The sequence below is a fragment of the Neodiprion virginianus genome, chromosome 1 (assembly GCF_021901495.1).
Source record: "Neodiprion virginianus isolate iyNeoVirg1 chromosome 1, iyNeoVirg1.1, whole genome shotgun sequence".
Taxonomy (NCBI): Eukaryota; Metazoa; Arthropoda; class Insecta; order Hymenoptera; family Diprionidae; genus Neodiprion; species Neodiprion virginianus.
In genome coordinates this window covers 13,778,094-13,800,360 of record NC_060877.1, presented here as the reverse complement: position 1 = coordinate 13,800,360, position 22,267 = coordinate 13,778,094, and positions in this window count along the sequence as shown.

Sequence of the window (22,267 nt, the reverse complement as noted above, 5' to 3'; positions counted from 1 at the left end):
AGGTACATGTACCATAGCCTTACAACCAAAGATTCTCAAATGTTTTAGATTAGGTTTGTTTCCTGACCATACCTCTTCCGGAGTTTTTCGTAGATCCTGTAGTCCCCTGGTTGGCGATCGATTGATGATATATGCTGCCGTTGAAACTGCTTCAGCCCAGAACTGAGTTTCCAATCCAGCGTCGAATATCATGCATCTCGCCCTCTCTACTATGGTCCGATTCTTTCTCTCTGCTACCCCATTCTGTTCCGGAGTGTAAGGGTTTGTGGTTTGGTGTTGGATTCCAGCCTTCTGCAATAAGCTAAGTAGCTCATTGTTACAATACTCTTTACCATTATCAGTTCTTGAAGTTTTTATCCTTTTTCCAGTTTGATTTTCAACAAGATTTTTAAAGTTTGCGAATGTTTGTGCTACCTGAGTCTTGCTTTTTAGGAAATATACGTAGAGCCTACGTGAAAAATCGTCGATCAACGTGAGAAAGTATTTGGCTCCAGCGAACGATTCAGTTTCCATAGGCCCACATAAATCCGAATGTACCAACTCCAATATTTGTGTCGCACGTGTTTCAGAGTCTGTAAAAGGTAGTTTGCTTTGTTTACCTTTTAAACATGTGATGCAGGTGCGGTTGTCTTTGTTGTTATTGAAGTCAACTCCTGTAACAAAACCATTTTTCATTTTGTTAAGATCATTGAAGTTGATATGACCCAGCCTTCGATGCCACAGATCGTTGTCTCCGCTGACAGAAGCCATTAGACCAAGGCTTTTATGTACATCCAGCTTGTACATGTTGTCCACCAACGTTGCAGTTGCTACTAAGTCCGCTCCGTCAAGTATTCGACAGCCCCTTGCGTCGAACTCCACCTGATAGCCTTTCTGTACGATTCGACTTACAGACAATAAGTTAGTAGACAGGTTCGGTACATGTAGAACTTCTTTGATCTCTATTGTTTCAACATCACCGTTCAGGCTTAATTGAACTTCAACATTACCTTTCTCAGTTACTTGCAGTTTAGAGTCATTTGCTACGACGATTTCCTTAATCTGCGAGTCGCCTGTGCTCTTAAACCAATCTCCTCGCATAGTCATGTGCATGGACGCACCTGAATCGACAAACCAATCCTCGGGGTTAGCTTTGCCAGTTGAAAATCCAGCGCATAGGCCAACTTGTGATTTCTTCGATTTGTTATCCACTTGTTTACCTTCTGTTTTCTTGTTTTCGACTTGCTTGTCATTCTTTTGAGGGCACTCAGTGGATTTGTGCCCATATTGATTACACCCGAAGCAACGCGGTCCCTTCTTTTGAGTATTTTTTTTTTTGAAATTCTTACTGTAGAAGGCACTTTCAGTGGTCGAGTTGGTTGATTTCACATCTTGCAATAGTTTTGTTTTGATAGCATCTCCTGTGATCCTGGTGCCGGAGCTTTCTATGCCCATGATCATTGGTTTATATTCATCCGGTAAACCCGCTAATAAAAACGTGCCAATCCACTCATCACTAACCTCGAATCCAATGCCAGTCAATTTGTGAGCAGTACTGACTACTTGATTCACGTATTCTTCCACGGTTTCACAGTTTTCAAGACGACACGTTACTAGTGTCCGTAGTAATCCTACTCTTCTTGTCAGTCCAGAGTCCTCGAATGCCGCTTTCAATTTATCCCACACTTCTTTGGCTGTCGTCGCGTTTTGAATATGTACGTAGTTTACAGGTTCGATCATCAGAATGATTTTTGACTTTGCTTTCATAATTTTCTTTGCATCAGTCTCTTCACCTGTTACACATTCCCATAATTCTTCGTGTTGCGGATATGTCTGAACCGCGAACTGCCATGTGTTATAATTGTCGCGTCCCGACAACTTTTCTATCGATGCACCGAAGCTTGCTGACGCCATCTTGGACGCGTGGAAATTAGGTTATCTTAGATTATTCTCTTTCACTTTCTGCTTTCACTCTATCACAACTAATATACTCTGCACTGGGCCCATAACCTGTTGGGATTTGTGCTCTGTGTCGGAATTAATTATGAGCGGGATAGTATTGTGAACGGAGAGATTAATCAGCACACACGTTGAGTTTTAGCGAGTACGGAGGAGGAGATATATTTATAGAGAGAGCCAACGGCCCAATACAAAAGTCACTAGGTCTAACCTAGTTAGTCATAACTAGTTAGATGTTCTCCATTTCAACATCAACCCTAAACCCTCACGCCTATACTTGCGTGTTTCCTGCAATTTCGGTATTTATTTTACTGCCGCATCTAATCTTTCGGTCAATAATCTGTAAGTATGACAATTTTGCGGACATCGATGCTACTATTAGATGAGGATATCCGGAGCGTATATGGGGCATTCTATGTCAATTATTCGCCATTTATATCTGCCTTTTCGACGAACAGGAATTAAAGGATAGGTATTTTCGTTTTTGTTAATGATTTTCTATCAAATCGATGAAAAAAGGTAGATTTAAAAGGTGCGTACTCGATGTAGAATGCCCCAAAACCCTTCAATAAAATAAAAAAGAATAATTTTCTTTGCGGAACTACGACTCAAAACGAGAAAAGAAACAGTATGTTATTTTAATATCGGGTTTTGGAAAAGCCATGAGCATTTAAAAAAAAATTGTGCGATATTTTGATAAATTTATGGTGTTTGGATGGGTTGAGACAAACATCTAAAATATTTCAGAAAGACTGCTTTTGGCAGGTACAAGAAAGTGTAAAATTTTCAATAGAATAAAAATTGGTCGAGGTCACGGGTTGGTCGGTTTCGCATGGAATGCCCCGTTCACGTACAGTCGGGCTACGTGCGATTACGAATAGTTACCGCGATTGTGAACTGATGTTACCATTTCCCAACGATGCCTTATAATATGCACGAATTTCAAAATCTAACGGTTATTCTGAGTGAGTTGTACATTTTTTCGTATCCACCTAAAAGCCTATGCTCTCGTCGGCACTGCAGATTGTTGCTTTAGCAGAAACATAGGACGTGTGCGTATTACCATGTCATTTTACCATCTGGTACCGCTTCGGTCGACTACAGCGCTTCTGGAGGTTCAACGTTGAACTAAATTACAGACTTCTCGTGCATCAGAACGGGCTCCTGTCACCTAAAAATCGCTTGCACAAATCGTGCCATATTTACAGAAATCTGACTGGTGCTATAGGTTTTCCCGGATTACGTGTGTGTTTTTGTACGTCGGTATCTCCCTGGCAAAAGTGAAAGAAATTCTGATATCGTACAAACGGTGAATATTCAACAAGTCGCTAGCCCGATCGGCCATGTTTGACGCGACGTGATTTTATTGAGTTCATCATTATTTTTATTAGACGTTATCAATGATCTGCGATAGTAGTGACTGAGATACAGACGTACAATTTTATTTAAGCTATCTTTTAAAAATTTTCCCAGTCAGATTCATACCCCCGTTTTATCAGGATTTGTGCGGGCGATTTCTCCGCTTCTGACGTCACGAAATATATATAGGACATGCCAGGTCAGCGGCACCTTAACTCCTGAACTGTTTGATAAAATACTCTCGCTACGAGATCTGGTCGATCCGTTGTAATTTGACCAAACTTCAGATTTTCAATAATCTCCTTCCATTCAGGATTACAGGTCATCGTTATGAATAAATCGAGTTTGCCGTATTTTTGCAAATCACATTGCATCAATAAAACTTTGCTGTAAAGCTCGTGGACTCCCACTAAATGCAGACGGTAATATAACCATTTTTCCTGTTCTTGCATTTTCCTGTCCGGCTTTGTTGTGTAGATAATCGATTACTCCTTATATATTTCTGCTCGTAAATCACTTTGTTGATTTCTTATGGAATACACACGATGACTTCGACTTTCGTCCACATATCAGCAATATATTGCTACGACAAACTCCCTATACTCAAACATGGATTGAATCCACCTCTGTCGCTCAACATATAGCTGTAGCATTGAAACGCGGTTATATCGTGTTTTCCTTCACTTTGGTTCATCTTGAGCATCCATCCAGATTAACCAGGTGGAAAGATGAGAGGATATGTCGTAGAGTCAACAGGTTTATACAGAGTTGACATACTTATAGGACCGTCAATTTTAGAATATGAACATATATCTCTTTGTCCTGGAGGATCTCCATCTTCAGCAACAAATACTACTGCCACTTCATTACATGTTGATATGTTCAAACGATTTTTGTCAACTTTGTCATCTCTCTTCAACCACATTTCCACTTCACGGGCTGGGCAACCGGTTGTATTTGACAACAGTCTTTCTTTTTCTTCCACCTCGTAAATTATATGAAACACCTTCGCATATGGATTGACCATTCGTATAATATTATCCAATACGTTTAATACCTCTGGCAATCAACCGCTATTGCCGGGATGCTGCATACGTATTCTAGTAGCTATTTCGTTATCAATAACATATTATTTACCGTATTTACGTGCTTCATTGTCATATGGATGAAGCGCACATGTATTATGATACGTTTCTCCACATATACGGAACACAAATGGACCTCGACCTTTGAAGGAATCTAATTTAGCACCGAAACTTGTAAATGCCAAGGAATTGTTATAACTTCTCAGATTTCTCCTAAAATTCCGACTATACGCATCGGTACCGGTTAGCAATTGTTGAATTTCTTTGTGGTAAGAACTATCTTCTAAAATACATATTATACTTTACCTTTGTGACAACATGTACTATATTTTTTATCAACGAGCAATTCAGAAATATAATGTTTAGCATTACAAAACTAACATGAATTATTCGTTTTTCCCAAACATTGTAGTTCCACTTCATCTTCTCTAAAATCTAGATTTGCCGACAACACCCTTCCATCAGATATCACAGAAGGAATAGTTCTCCTTTTTTTTTGTCAGAGGTGACCTCAGGCCTTTTGTCCTTGACACAGATCTATTCTTTATTTTCAAAATGACCCCCTAAGAACCTAATTATCTTCAAAAATGAGGAAATGAGAAGGAAAATCGTGAGTCTCTGTTCGCGCGCGCTCTTCGAGGCATAGGCAACGCCCTTAATACAAATACTGGGACTGATTTCCAATGTATACGAGCAAATACGAAGAAAATCACAGGATCCATAGAAAAGGCATACGATATACGGACGGCTACACTACGCAACGTAAATGCAAGTATAATTATAGGATCAAACGAACTTAGCTGTAAGTGAAGTTCGATCTTAATTGTATGTAGCGCCTCTTCCGAAGAGGTCAGAAAGTAGTGCCCCTACTATGCACCGATGTTGCTACAATCTTTATAGTTCAAGTTTTTTGTTCCGGTCCTATTCCATGTATATTCCGGTACGCAACTCATTCTTCTTCTTTGTGCCGATCACGTCAAACGTTTACTGAGAAATTGGAAAAGGAAAAAGAAAGAGAAATGGGAAAAAAAAACACAGACATCGCTCGTCGGACGACGAGGATCGAAAGAAACTATCAGATCGAGTCGAATGGCTGGAGAAACAATTCCAAAAGCAAATAGACGGAAACCATGAAGACAAGCGTAGTAAGCATTTGAGATTCTTCGTGGGACTCGATATTGTACGAAAGGGAAAAATGTGTTTTTTTGGTCCAACCATAAACCATAAATGTGTCACAACGATGTCTGCAACGTCGTATGTGTACATAACCCTGTACATTATGCCATGCGGATTCTGTCTCACGATCGTCCAACGGTCGCGAGTGTAAGATCCGCCGGCCATATACAATATTTCACGTAGCGGATGCAACCGACTCGTGGAAGCGAATAACCCCAGATTCTTTATAGACAAGAGACAAATATAAACAAGCCGATTTACTTTGTTTTTTTTCTCTTCTCGCTTTAACGTGCGATAGCAGACGGGGTTCGACACGGAGTCGATCACGGAGTCGATCTCATAGAACAGATCGCGATGATTACGTCTCACCAAGGTTACATCGACGCCAAGACCGCGGAGGTTATCGCAGTGACGATAAAAGTTACGACGATTATGCAAATCGCCGTGACAAAGATCGTCGCTCTAGGCGTAGTCGTTCCTATCAACGAGAACAAAATCATTCGTACACGAATCCTGCGAGCTGTTGCGACCGCGATAGACGCAGTGGGACTGAGTTGTCTCTGGATCGCGCAAGAAACTCGAGAAGCGAGTCACCAAGAGCAGCGCCGTATCTAGGTATGGCCGCGCCCCTGGCGGGACCTAACATTTGCGCCCCCCCACACCGGGGGGTTTGGTGGTTATGGAATACTACCCAACCAAAACGGTGGATCCGGGGGTCCTTCCACGGAAATCTCTCTATTTTACAAAATTAAAGTGCAAAGTTGTAGGTTTAAGGTTTTTTGATCCGAGAATTCCGCTTCTTTAAAATACCAATTTTTTGGTGGAATTTGTATCAAATTCTATATTTTCCTTATATGAAAATATGAGCCTACTATTTGTAAGAGACGTTATTTACATAAAACAACTGTTTGTATCTGACTAAAAGAAGTGGAATGTAAATTGACTGTACATCCTTAGTTGCAGACGATTATACTCACAATAAATTTTCTCAACAATAAAATCGTAGTTACAAAAATACTGTGCATAGAAGGCCTACGAAAACGTAAAATTTATAGTTTAATAAATTGAATAAAATGCGAAAAAATATTCGATTAAAAACTTATATTACATGTATTTACATAAACTATTTGAAAGCTTTGCTATGAAACATGGAGAAGTCCAGGCGCCGCGGGAGGGTTATGATCAGTTAGGGTTATGATATTGTTCAAGTTACGACATGCTTGCTTAAATTTTGTGTTTTTTTCAACTGTAAGGCGGCAAGGGAGGGGCGGAGATGAAGGTAATGTCACGCGTTGTAACTAGCCAACTAGACTGTTCACAGTATTACCGTAAGAGTAATAGACATACGGTAGAACCTCGATCATCCGAACGCTCAATTATCCGAACGTTGGCGCGAAAGATACATTGTTGTTCGCTGCCACTGCCGTGAGTAACAATGTATCTTTGCTAGAATCGCAGTCATGCAAAGGCGCATATCGAGCGTGTTGAAACGCGCTTTGTTTCATCAAACGTTGTTAGTCCGCTTACGGAGATTCGTCGCGCAGTTTTAATATATGTATATATGTATGTACTGTTTTTATGTAAAAAGGTGTTGTTGATGATCTCGTCCCAAAAAACCCACGATTTGATTATCCGAATGTTTGATTAACCGAACTAGTCGCGGTCCTAATTGGTTCGGATAATCGAGGTTCTACTGTAATTACACACCATTTACGTACAGTAATTTTTAACAATCGGGAATAACATTTATTTTAATAACTTGAAATATTTGTCCTTGACAAAATGCACTAATCTCTCTATCTAATAAAAAAGTTTCAAACAAATGAACAGGTAGAAAAAGATTATAATAACAATAGTAAAAAAAAGACTATAATAACAATAGTATAAAAAAGATTATAATAATAATAGTATACGCATGAAATTGGCGGTGGGGTGAGATCCCGAAAACAAAACAAAAAGCATCTAGCAAACCCTTTGACAGCTGTCATCGGCTATTTATGACAGTCTTTCACAAATACCTTTATAGGTATCTGTTTCTGACGCGCAAAAAATGAACATGCAAACGAAAATTATTAAGATGATTCCCAACGGGAATTGTCTTTTCCGCGCGTTGGCGTATTGTGTATACGGCACTCAAGATCGACACGCAGAGGTGAGACGGAGTATAGTTTCAAATATAGTGGATAATTGGTCTACATTTGCGGGTTTTATTACAGGTAACGAGTCAAACGGTGCTGTGATTAGGTCACCTGGTGATTACAAATCACATATGAATAAAAATGGAATATACGGGGGAGAAGCAGAATTAGCTGCAGCTGCGGACATTTTTAAGATATGTTTAATCGTGTATCACGAAAAACAAATTCATCCACACCGGATCGGATCACAAAATGAAACACAATTCTCGCTACGCTTCACCGGCGACGGAGACAGTGGACACTTTGATGTCTTGCAGAATCAAAATAAAATTCAGATAGCGAGTAATAAGTATGAAAAGTAACAATCAAATAATAGTAAATCTAAATATATCACCAACAGTCAAAAGGACAGCCAGGATTTACGATGACAATGGAGAAAGGAGGAGTTTCAAACAGCAGACAAGGCGATGAAGATGGTGGATGGTCGGAAGTATCACAAAAGAAAGAGGAAAATAAAATTGTAAGTGCGAAGAACCAAATAAGCCATAGAATAATATCCATCAAATATTCGTATAACCAGGTAAGAGGACGACCAGGATCGATGTTGACCACAAGAGAAAGAGGTGTTTTGCGGAATGAACAGCAACGCAAATATAGAGAAAAAAAGAATGTAATGAAGGTGATTTTGGAGAATAACGGGCAGAGCGGTAGTAAAAATAATTCAACGAAGGGTGTCGAAGAATTAGAAGAATCGATTGTGATTATTGATTTGGAAAATAAATCAAGAGGACGACCAACCAATGTGATGGACATAGAAGAGCGAAAAATTAGACGACGAGAACAGCAGCGAAAATATAGGGAAGCGAACAAAAAATATCATACTGGCTTTTCAACCAACGAACAGAAAGGAGGAGTTTCAACCAGCAGACAAGGCGATGGAGACGGTGGATGGTCGGTCGTATCACAAAAGAAAAAGGAAAATAAAATTGTAAGTGCGAATAACCAAATAAGCCAGAGAATAATAATAAACAAATATTCCTATAACCAGGCAAGAGGACGACCAGGATCTATGTTAACCACAAGAGAAAGAGGTGTTTTGCGGAGTGAACAGCAACACAAATATAGAGAAAAAAATAATATAAAGAAGGTGATTTTGGAGAATAACGGGCAGAGCGGTAGCAAAAATAATTCAGTAAGTCAAGGAGATAGATCGATATCAATAGAGAAGGAACACCAATTTTCAACCAACGAATGGAAGCTTAGATTGATGAAAAAAATAAAAGTAAGCACAGAAGGAATTGAAGTGGACAGCAAGTGCAGACCTGTCATCAAATCAACATGAAGGAATTCGCCTGTCTACTAGACAATGCGTAAGGAAATAGTGAGGCGCGTAGCGCCGAGATGGGGTTGGCGCGCGAAGCGCGCAGGGGCGAAGCCCCTAGTCTAAAAAAAAAAATATATTTTTCATGGCCGATTTTGCGCCCCTCCGGTATCTGCACCCTTGGCGGGCGCCCATCTCGCCACCGCCTAGATACGGCGCTGACCAAGAGAACATTTTGATTCGCAGTCACGAGCGCACTCGATATCTCCCTCGTTCGACCCACAGGAGGGAAACTCCGGCGACAAAACAAACGTTGCTCAACCGAACACTCAAGAGGTCGCGGATACCTCAGTCATTACGACTGGCGCGATTCTTGCGAATGCGAAGCCAGATACGGGAGAGGTGTCAGCCGAGACACAAGAGATCGAATTGGAGGCAGAGGTTTTGCAAGTGTTCGGAGAACGTCTCAGATCGGAACGAGTGCTAGCACCGGTGGTGCACAGTCATCTCGCGACGCTTTGGCTGGAAATTATCGAGAAGGGTCTTTCGGCGGAGGAACGGAAAGGGTTTTTGAAAAAGATTTCGCCTGCGCATAATTGTGTCTTCATCGATCCTCCCAAATTGAATTTGGAGGTTAAGGCAGCCTTGGATCGTACAGTCGTAAAAAGAGACGAAAGAATTGTCAAAAAACAAGAAAAGGTCGCTGCTTCGCTCGCCGGCGTGGGGAAGGTTATAGATCTGCTGATCAAATCGAATCTTGCGGATAAGAAGCAATATTTAGAACCCCTCAACGGCGTTACAAAACTTCTGGGGGACCTACAACACGACAAAACATCGATCCGGAAGAGTCTAATTCTGAAAAACATCAAGGCACCGTTCAAAGACACGCTGAAAGATTTGTCATCGAGCGACTGGCTGCTTGGGAAAGAACTTAGCGAAAAAATAAAAGCTGCTAAAGTTTTACAGCAATCATCGAAGGATTTAAAACAGCCCGCCAAGCAATTATCGGATCAAGGAAAAAATTCAAAAAACTCGAGGGGCCCTCCTCAACAAAGTCGCAACAACCGAGGCAACAAGTCGACGTCACGGGGAAGGAGTTATCAGCAGAAATTGGCCGGTCGATTAGCTTTTTTTAAACAAAGCTGGCTCGAAGTAACTTCGGACGAAACCATCCTGAGCTGGATCACAGGCTATAGAATACTTTTTACATCAAAGGTGGACCAACACACACCACTTGCCGAGCCTCGGTGGTGGGATCAAGAAAGGAAGATAATGCGAGAACAAATCGTAACGTTGTTGGCGAAAGGCGCGATACAAAAGTGTCAGTCGGATATCGAACAATTCATCTCAAAAATTTTTCTCGCGCCAAAACCGAAATGGTGCTAGAGAAGAAATATTAACATTTTCGCATCATATATTTCGTCTCGAAACAATTATGAAGCTGACTTCGAATCGAGACGACTTGAGCCAGAAACAGAATATGCTTTATCGAATTCGGTTTTTCGCGAGATTCAAGATAGATGGGGGGAGCCGGAAATAGATTTATTTGCAACACGAACAAATGCGAAATGTAGGCTATATATTTCTTGGTCGCGAGACCCAGGCTCAGTTGCGGTGGATGCATTCACGGTAGATTGAAGCCGATGGTTTTGTTATGCATTTCCGCCGTTCGCAATAATTTTACGCGTTTTAAGAAAATTTACAGACGACCGTGCTAGAGGTATCGTAATTGTACCGTATTGGCCAGCTCAGGTTTGGTTCCCCGTCTTCACTGCCATGTTGGATTGCGAACCAATTTATTTTAAACCGAACGTCAACCTTTTGCGCTCTCTCGATAGACAACCGCACCCGATCTGGAGGAGGATTACCCTGGTTGCAGGACGGCTGTCCGGGAAGCGCTGAAGAGGAGAACCGTGCCGGAGGAAGCACTTTCTATTATGCTCTCCTCGTTGCCGGATTCATCACTCAGACGATATGACAGCTGTCTAAAAAAGTGGTGGTCATTTTGCCATGGAGAGGGCATAGATCCGTACAAATGTGACACATCACAAATAATAAGATTTTTGTCTGCCGAATTTGAGAAGGGCGCTTCTTATGGCACACTGAACAGCTGCCGATCCGCGATTGCGCTGTTGCGGGGGCCCAAGTTGGGAGAAGACGCCAGAGTACGGAGACTTTTCAAGGGCATCGCGAATCTCAGACCGACGAAGCCCAAATACGAATCAACGTGGAACCCACACCTTGTTTCAAACCACGTTGCGCAATGGGGACCGAACAAAGAAATGTCCTTAGAAAGACTTACCCTCAAGTTGGTTACATTGTTGGCACTAGTCACAGCGCAGCGTATGCAGACACTCGCGTCAATCGATATTTGGAATATAGAAAAATAAACGGGGTTGATCGAAATTAAAACTCCGGCGCGGTTAAAGACTTCGAAAATAAACAGAGCACAGCCAGTTTTGAGCATCGCTTTTTATATCGAGAATAAATGTATTTGCGCAGCGTCGGTGCTGGAAACGTACTTAAATGAGACAAAAGATTTACGAGGAAAGGAAACTCGACTGTTTGTAACTCTGAAAAAACCACACAAGGGGGTATCGACCCAGACATTGAGCAGATGGATAAAAAAGACCCTCATGGAAAGCGGGATAGATACAGACGTATTTGATGCTTACAGCACTCGTCATGCATCGACTTCGTCCGCGAAAAAGAGTGGGGTCAATATAGACGCGATTAGAAAAGCCGCCGGCTGGACAGAACGTTCGGGGACCTTCGCTAGGTTCTACGACCGTCGTGTTGTAGGGTGTAAAGGCATGTTTGCGAAAGCGATTTTGGATAGAAGCATTGTATAACATGTTTGAAAAATTAATATATAAGGGTATCGAATTTCTGAGTCATGGAATATCTGCCGTAACGAACTTTAAATAACTACATTCTGATCTTGAGGAAGAGGCGCAAAATACAATTATAGGATCAAACGAACTTACCTGTAAGTGAAGTTCGATCTTAATTGTATGTAGCGCCTCTTCCGAAGAGATCAGTCCCACCCAACAGGTTTTCCCCTTTTTTTCTAATTATATATTAGAAACCCTGAGGGTTAGGTTATACCGGAATATACATGGAATAGGACCGGAACAAAAAACTTGAACTATAAAGATTGTGGTGACATAGGTGCATAGTAGGGGCACTACATTCTGATCTCTTCGGAAGAGGCGCTACATACAATTAAGATCGAACTTCACTTACAGGTAAGTTCGTTTGATCCTATAATTATACTTGCATTTACGTTGCGTAGTGTAGCCGTCCGTATATCGGATACCTTTTCTATGGATCCTGTGATTTTCTTCGTATTTGCTCCCATACATTGGAAATCAGTCCCAGCATTTGTATTAAGGGCGTTGCCTATGCCTCGAAGAGCACGCGCGAACAGAGACTCACGATTTTCCTTCTCATTTCCTCATTTTTGAAGATAATTAGGTTCCTAGGTGGTCATTTTGAAAATAAAGAATAGATCTGTGTCGCCTGTTTTGCCGAATTTTCGATTTCGCTTTCAGATTTGCAAAAAACGTACTTGAAAGTACGTTATCTTTGAAGTGAGACACAGCGGACAGTGAATTTTTGTTCGATATTCGGCAAAACAGGCGACACAGATCTATTCTTTATCTTCAAAATGACTACCTAAGAACCTAATTATCTTCAAAAATGAGGAAATGAGAAGGAAAATCACGAAGCATAAAACAGCAAATTTTTCGCGCAAAAGGCGGGCGGCTGCTAGCGCCACGACCGCGTTGGCCGGCGACCATGCGAATTACAGGTGAGGAGAGTAGACTCAAACCCCCCCACTACAATTCCCCTCCTTTGAATCCTCGTCGCTCGGCACGTGGATAGTGTTCCGCGCTTTTATTTTTGTTCGTGTTTTTCTACCGTGTTTTTTTATTATTTCGAGTCAGTAATTATTCCCGCGATGGCTAAGAAGAGAAGGAACCTGTCTTTGAAGAAGAAAAAACGACCCGGCATAAAGATTTTGGAAAATTTCAGGAAAAAATTAGGTAAATCGAATTATTCATATGATTGATGATGTCGCATCCTCTCCGACTTCGAGATTCAATCACTTGAGTACGAACAATCGCAGGGCTCTAATCTAAGAAGGTACTTTCAAGAGCCGATATTGCTGTTCATAATAGCAGTATAAATTCATTCTCAAGTTTTTTATACATACGAAAATATAAACTAGAATGCATTGTGACGTGTGGTACTAGCCCGGTTTGCATTAGTCGCTAAAATATATCATCAATTTGTTACGTGTTCAGATTAAATGATCGAAATCACTATTCGGCAATTTGCATTAGTGTTTACACTTTGTCGATCATTAGGAATATTCTCATCACTTATTGTGACTACCTAAGTATCCAAGGTAAAATTACAAGGTATCTGGCAGAATTTTCCATACGAAGTAAATACAGCGCGTACGCATTAGGCCACTGAAATACGCGCGTTTTGTTTTTAGAAATAAACTTGACGTAATTCTGGGGTAATCATACATGCATACATTACCTACAAAACAGCCACCTACAAAACTGTCATCAAATCAGATACTACTGCTAAGTATAATTTATTTAGAAACTAATGATGATTTTGAGATGCTATAACTAATGATGACAAAAAAAAAAATTAAAGTCAAAATTGAAATTGAAAGAAAAAAAAACAAAAATTTTGATAAAAAAAAAAAATCGGAGTACGTGGTGCTTGGCGGGCCCATGTTTGTATTGCCATTACAACATTGATATAGCTCGACTTGTGTTTTCTTGTGCTTGTTTTGAAAAGGCCCGCCATGTACCACTATCTCAAATTTTTTTTTTCAATAAAAATTTTGATTTCAATTTTTTTTTGTCATCATTAGTTATAGTATATCAAAATCATCATTTGTTTTTAAATAAATTATACTTGGCGGTAGTATCTGATTTGATGACAGTTTTGTAGGTGGGTGTTTTGTAGGTGGCTGTTTTGTGGGTGGCTGTCACATTAATATACTTGGCGAAAGGTTTTTGCAGCAGAGGTGCTTTTTGGGGATATCAGTACTTTTTGTGGGATTTCACTTGAACATTTAAAAATTTTGCTCGCTTGCTACGCTCGCTCGATAGATTTTTGGGATACAGAATTAATATTTGAGACGAAAATAATCGGTGGAAAAGCCAAATTAGAGCTTTCTCATAATTACATGTATCAGGTCCAAGGTCTTCTACACATTACGAATAGGAAGGGGTGCTATTTTATAGTTTGGACGCCAAAGGGATTGATTTTTGATAAAATAAAACGTGACGATAAATTCTGGACCGAAAAAATGGAGAATAAATTAGCAGATTTCTTTTGCTTTTGTTTGTTACCCGAGATCGTAGATTCTAGACGCGCCCGACAACTCTCAATCCGCGAACCCCCTCAAATCATCGAAGCCCAGATAAGGCCGCGCGTAAGAAACAGTAAATTCACGACCGACAGACGACAAAAAACCGTAATATAAATATATGTACATATGTACATAAATATAATAGCTTTGTATATAACTTACGTGGAATATTTCTGTGATTTATGTTTAGTTAGTTATGTGTATTACTGTGCTAAAAATTTGCTAGTCATATCGTTATAATTATATATCTGATTATTCATTCCAGGAATACTTTCTGCAGTCGGACCAGACTGCGTGTATACCTATATATTATGTAAATATTCTATAGCCTATTTTTTCATTACTATCTGTGACTTGCACTCGTGACGTACTACTTTCCATAGTTTGCGCTTTCTATAGAATTTATTTAGCCATATAATGTATACAATGCTCGATGCCTTGTTATATCAATTTTCTCTATCAAGATTACTGTCATGTTTCACTTATACTGTTTTAATTTAATTTCTATGAGATCCTTTTCATACAGATTCCGTGATTATGTTTATTAAGTTTAAACGAGTTTAATTTTACTTTTACCATTTTATATTATTTTTTATCAATTTGTATTTATTTGGTGCAAACCCGATCATGGTTGGGAGGTAGGGATGGGTTAGGTGGGTCTCTGTTTGATAGCGACCTCCACGTGGTGAGACCTGGGAGATTGATGATATTTTCGTTGTTATATCATGAATTTGCTCACAACTATTCGTTGCAATTTTCAATTTAAAATGACCTGTGACGACGTCTGGCCGGTATTCGTAAATAGTTACGTATTATTTTCGAAACTGTATTAGGAACAGCTCTCAGCCGATCAAGCCATGCTTTGAGCTGACTCAAGATAGTCCTGCAAATCGAACCTGACTATGAATACCGGCTATTAGACTGTTACCAGTCACGTGATCGCATTGCGTAGAAATACGGACGCCGGCGAATATAATTTTCGTTGAAATATTAAGAATGTATATCTATGTATATCAACATACGTATAAGGAATTCTACGTTACGTCAATCAAAAAATGACCTCGTATTTTTTCAATCTATTCATACTTTTTTTCACACGAAATAGAGGTACAAAGAATCGATACGCATTTTGGTGTTCGTCCGAATTATGTTTGTTTTCGGAAGTTACAAGACAATCATTCAATTTTGATGCAAAACGAGCGCCCATATATCCGACGTAATTCGTTCTATTCGACGTAAAGACATTATTTACAGTGCATTCGGAAGGTGAACGAATAAGCTTTCATAAAAAAAACGCAATGTTGAACATTATTGAAAATCCCAATTTTTATAAACAATTCAAATGTTTGACGATTTTTACCTCATTAATGACAAGTTTTTGAATTATAAAAAAAATAGTTTTGGGTTCCTTATTAAATTCTGTATTACTAGTAAATTTTTCAAGTGGAATCTGAAAGGAGTCTACTTTTTTTTCTATTATTCATCAGGTGCTGCGGCGTGCCGAGCGCGACACACTGGGCTGTTTAATAGTATATTGCACTACTAGGGCCGAAAGTATGAATTTCCTGCACTGCGTGGAGTAGGGCCCGAGGCGAAGCCGAGGGCTCCACGGCGCGCAGTTCAGGGCTTTCATACTATCGACCCGTGTGGTGTATACTATTTTCCTTCATAGCCGGTCGAAAGTACGACAGATAAATATGCATATCCTTTTTTAATGCCTGCCCGACATTTGCTGCACGAGCAAAGCGAGTGCTGCTGGTCGGGGGCAGGCATCAAATACAATTATACCGGAAGAAAAACATAAATTTGAACAAATATCTTTATTAATGAATTAAACTTATAATTATAAATAAATAACAAATATATATATTTATTGTATTAGCATAAAAAAGAACGAAATTATTAAATTTATATGATAGTACTATTATAAATTATTATTTTTGTCATCTTTCTATTTATCGCAATCGAAATAAAAGTTGTTGATAATATTTCCATGAAATATACAGTTTTGATAAATATTACCCGGATTTTGATCAGTAGTTGGATTAAAAGAGATTGATTGTGACGTTTGTTCGCTTGTACAATGATCGGTTCCGATGATTTTGATCGGATTTTGCGGTAGCTTATTGTCTTTGTTTTTTGAAAAAACCGAAATTGGTTTTTTTTTCTTAAAATGACTAGGTTTTATCATTTGTTTATTCTTAGGTTCAAGAATTTTTTTGTTGCTCGCGGTTCTGAAAAACACCTGTGGTGACTTCGGTATTTCAGGTTCATCAAGTTCATCAATCCTAGCAAGATCCTCATCATCAATTTCAAAATCGTCAGAAAAGGTGTGAAAGTCTACTTTAGCATGTGAAGGTTCATCAGAATTTTTTGGATTTGTTATTTTAACTGAACAGTCGTTTTTCGCTGAACTTGTTGATGGTTCTGGATCAGTCACGGTGGATGCGGTTGCATAGGTTATGCTTTAATAAATTTTTTCTCGATTTTTCATCGAACTCTCCACATATCCCATAAAAAGTTGAATAAGATTTTCAGAAACAAAATAAGTATCATTTGAGTACCTATTCAAGAACTAAATATGAATATAATAAACTCATTTTTAACGATCATATTATAAACAATCTGATTAAAAAAATAACCTTGTGCAATATTTGTAGATTTCCATCCTCCTAACTGTTTCAGCATTGTTATATTAGCACCTGAGTTAGATATTAGGTCCTATCATAATTCGGTGGTCACTTTTATTTTTTCACAGTTGTCCACCTGTTTGTGATAACTTTGAGGTTATGTTACTGTTATGTAGTGTTGACGTTTAAATTTCAGAAAACATACGCAATTTGTTTTTACGCGCCGTTTTGACAATGGCAGAATTGAGGAAGTCTGTAACTGTGCAAGAACAACGCGCATTTTTGAAAATTTGTACTCTGCTGAATTATTCAACTGGACTATCGGGAAAACTTTTGCAAAAAGCAGTAGGCAAGAACGCGCTCAAGAAAAGTGTAGTGATTAATTGGATGAAATCGTTCAAGGAGGGACGGACAAATACTGAGGATGCACCGAGGTCGGGTCGACCGTGATCGCCTTCCAGACAAGAAAGGCAAGAACGAATTCAGGAACTGTTGCGATGCTCCAGTAGAGTGAGCATTAATGACATCTCCGCACAAATGAACATACCTTTCGCATCGGTAGAAAGACTATTAAGAGACGATTTATGTCTGGTGTCCAAGCTCGGCGAATATGTTCCTCATTCGTTGTCGCCTTCCCAGAAGGAGAAGCGAGTTAATATTGCACATATGAACTTGTCGTGGCTTAGTCGTCGCAAAGATGACTTAAGGGGTTAGGTGGGTTTCAAAATTTCAAAAAATCGAATTTTTTTTTTTTTTGCTTATCTTATAATTGAATATGTTGAGAATATTCCTTTAAAATTTTAAAACGATACGAGTCATATTCCAAGAGATATAGCCTTTGGATGTTTCACCCATCAGGCTATAACCGAGCGTGACGCAGGTATATGGAGGCAGCTGCTTAGCTATTGTTCGTTTATTTTTGTGATGCGAATACTAGGCTTAGGACTTGCCGGATGTAAAAAATTCTGTGGTTTGGTGGATATAAGTTCCTCATTCTTGAATGCATCAACGTACAATTTTTATGTTTATAAAATACATGAGTGCGTCATAACTGTTGCCGAATCAATTTTGTTGTCTGCTGCAAATCAAGAAAAAAAATGAACGTGTGATGAAAATAATGTTGAAGATACGACAGATGTTACCGTGTCAGGTGATGGCACGTGGAAAAAACGTGGGTTTGCATCATTATACGGTGTAAGTACGATTATTTACATGTTATTTGAATGTAAATCTTCAATCGCGTTTTTCTCGAAACTACATTTTTGAAATCGGTAGTCACGATTTCTCGAAAACTTACGAACCGATCTCTTTCAAATTTTGCACACTTCTTCAAAATAACATTATCTCGTGATTGAACGAAGGAATTTTTTTTTTTTTCTATTCCAAGTAATTTTTCAAGGCCATGAAGGGGGCAAATTTTACTCAAAATAAGGGTTTTTTGTTTTCAACGCCGCCAAAAATGTGATTTTTGTTTTTTTTTTCCTTCGTCCAAGCACGAGTTTTAAACATCTACTAACAGAAAATTTTTGGTTTTTGCATTTCAGACGAATCTGTCATGAGTTATCCTGACTACGCCGAGAGAACTTTTTTTTGAGGGGTCATAGCAGACGACGTGTCCACGCCTTAATTTTCAATATTTTTCAATGAAAATTTCACAAACTATTTATAAAATATGTATCTTTTATGTGTTAAATTGATGGAATGAAATATTCTGTTGATTAAATAAAAAAAAAATCATAAAAATGTACCTATTTTGAGCTTTTGAAACCCACCTAACCCCTTAAGAAGATTCATTTGCCTGGACGAAAGTTGGGTCGAATTTTTCACCCCCCTTCAAAGACATCAAGCGCGCTCCTGGGTTGGACCAGGCACATCAGCCGAGCCCATACCACGCGCAGAGTTGCACGAGAGAAAGGTCTTGCCGATAGTGGGCATGGATGTTCACGGCGTGGCGTTTTGGAAAACTTATGAGGAAAATATTACAATGACAGCCGAGCGCTATAAATCGTTTTTAGAGGAATATATCCCAAAATGGGCGATACATCGCAACATCAGAGCACCAGTTCTACTGCATGACAACGCTAGACCCCACAAAGCCTACGTAGTTCAGGAGTTAATCGAAGACAGGAGTTGGATTGAGTTGCCGCATCGACGATAATCACCTGATATGAATCTGTGCGATCGATTTCAACTGTTTTGGCCATTTGAAGCGTCAGTTGTCTGGCCATCGATATAACAACAAACCAGAATTGGATTCCGTCATTAACACCGTAATTACTAGCCTTAATGAAGATGGAACATTTAATGGGGTCAATGACCTCCCGTCAGTCTGGCAGCGTGTCATTGATAGCGGAGGGGACTACTAATTATTAAACAAGAATATCATTTACTATTAAATAAAAAATAAAACATTTGTTGAAAAATAAAAGTGACCACCGACTTATGATAGGATCTAATAATAACGTCGCGCTAGTTCTCCGAAAACAATGTCCAGTATACTTTTTAGAGTTAGGCAATTTTAAATAGGATGCTATCAAGTAAGGCGTTTCACCGATTTTATTTCTACCGATGACTTGCTTCAGGCATTTTTCATTATAATATTTGATAATATATTTATAGAGCTTATAATATAATATTTGATAGAGCTTATAATATAATATTTGATAGAGCTGTATTGCTTGACCTTGAGATAAAAACGTTCCCCAATTATACATTTACGAGGAACATCATTTTTCGTTTCTCTAACAGAAACAAGATACTTATCACCAAGATCTTCGATATTATCCAATTCAATTTTACTAAGCTCATCACATCGTATGGCCCTACAAATGCCAAATATAAGAATCACCTGAAATAATAATAATAATCATTATTATAAAAATGAGATTTTGATTTAATGAAGAGCTTGATAAAATTAATACCTACCTTTGTAACTAAATGTGTGAGGTCTGATGCATTATTTATAAAGTCCATTATTTGATTCCACTCAAAGAGTAATGACTTTTTAGATTTATGTCCTTTAGAATTGTTTTTAATAAAACTTCTCAAATTTTGAAATTTATTAATGTCAATATTTTCGTTTGCACTTACGGTGTTTTTTAACATTGATCGAAAGGACCATAGAGTTGGAGGGCTTAACCTCCTACTCAATTCTTTAAAATATACAATCAATTTAGTCTCTTCTGAAGTTGACACAGAACTTGTATGGTCTATCTTCCATTTTTTGTACGCATCGTAGACTAATTTGTACCTGTCTGCCACGGTCTTACATACAGGTCTGGTAAGTCCGGCACTTTTGAGTGGTAGGGGGTGTCACCGTAAGTGAGGCACACGGTCTTGTTTCCTATCTATCCGCTTGGGGCGCCATTGGCCCGGGGTATGATAGATATAGATATATACCGTTAAGATAACCTGCTCATCGAAGTTTTTGACAGTTCATGACTCAGTGTAAAGTGTGTAAACGGCGGATCATCTACACAAGATCTCAAACTGTCTCAAAAGTTGTGAGCCCTCGCTTGATGTTTATGGATTTTATTGACTTAAACATTTGAGGTTTCCGTTAAAATAAAACAATTATCACGCCCGCCATGGAATGCTAGTAAACATCTCAATCATTTTTTATTCGCATCTTTCTTCATTTTTGAGTGTTATTCAGGATTGTTGATTCCGAAAAATCAGCTGTTCGGATCTGATTTATGATGGGCTCACCCCGAGGGGGCAGCGCTGCAGACGGCGAAGACGAGAACCACGGTTTTGCCTCATTATCTGAGTCATTCCCCACCCTACTAGTTTCCGGACCTGTATGTAAGACCGTGCTGTCTGCTGACTTCTTTGGTAATGTGCCGGTACTATGAAACCGAATGCCCGTGAGGGGTGGAGGAGGCTAGCCCGCGTCACCCCCCCCCCCCCCCCCCCCCCACTCCGGCGACACCTCGGTTGCTCCGTCTCACTTGTTTCTTTACTCTCTCTCTTAAACATCATTTATAGGTAACTACGAGTACACACACCCTGCGTCGTCACCAGACTTTTGACAAGACGTTAAGATTTCTAAATCCACGTTGAAAAGGGTATGAACCTTTGATGTTGATCACAAATATCACGATTTCAGGCCAATGACTTATCAAGAAAATTCTTCGTGGATAAATAAAATTTCATGTTTTACTTAATACGACCTTAATCCGGCGTTGAATCAAGCTTATCGAATGATAAAAAGGAATCGTAAATTATACGTTGGCAGGTGACATAGATCCCCAACACTGAATGATCCTCAATCTAATCAGTCTGGCAAATTCAATAAAACGCATTTTCTTATCACAACGTCGAAATGCAGAATAAACACATAACATCCAAGCACGGCTTATCGGAAGCAATGATTGTTGAAAACTTTTATATTGCAATTACAAATACTAAAAGCAATTACTACTACTAACCTTATAAAAGAACCGAAGAATGCTCATATTGGAGATAAAAACAGCCGCTGAAAACAACTGTTGTTTTTCACTGATTTGTGTTGCTCCTCGATTAAGTGCAATCGATCACAAGTATTTATTATTGTTTTAAACGTTAATTAATACGTTTGCTGATCGCATGTTCTATTTATCACTGAGAAGTGTACTTGACGTGCATTATAGATAATCAAATCACACTGGCCTTTGCCTGAATTTTTTAAATCGAGCAAATTTTACACATTGTCTTTAATTTTGGAACTTCAATACATTTAAGTCATTCCACAGTGTTCAAAACTTCCGTGGCTTATTGAGCTTCACTACTTTGCATTTATTTAGTGAATGTTTTAGTGATATAAGCTAGAGCTTGTAACATGTGAAGTGTCAATTTGGCGAACTGAACTAATTTTCCACTGATTCCGAAATTCCATTCCATTTTCCTCCTGAGATGCTTGAAGTTAACGCAAAAGTGGGCGTTGCTTAGATACAGTCAAGGAAGTAACGATTTTTTAAAGCATCTCAAGGGTAGATTAATGACGATGAGTAAAGCTTATTCCAATATTCGAAGTACCTGCGCATTTTTGTTAAAATATTTACTGCATACAATTGAGAAAATCATTGGAAAAATCTATGATATACTTAAGACTTGAAAAGTAATAACCGTTTTCTGATTTCAGTAAATACTCATTGATTCTTATTCATATCCGAAAATGAAAATCGTTTTCTCCTTATGTTCTCAAATTTCTGTTCCGGAAATCGAAAGCATATTTG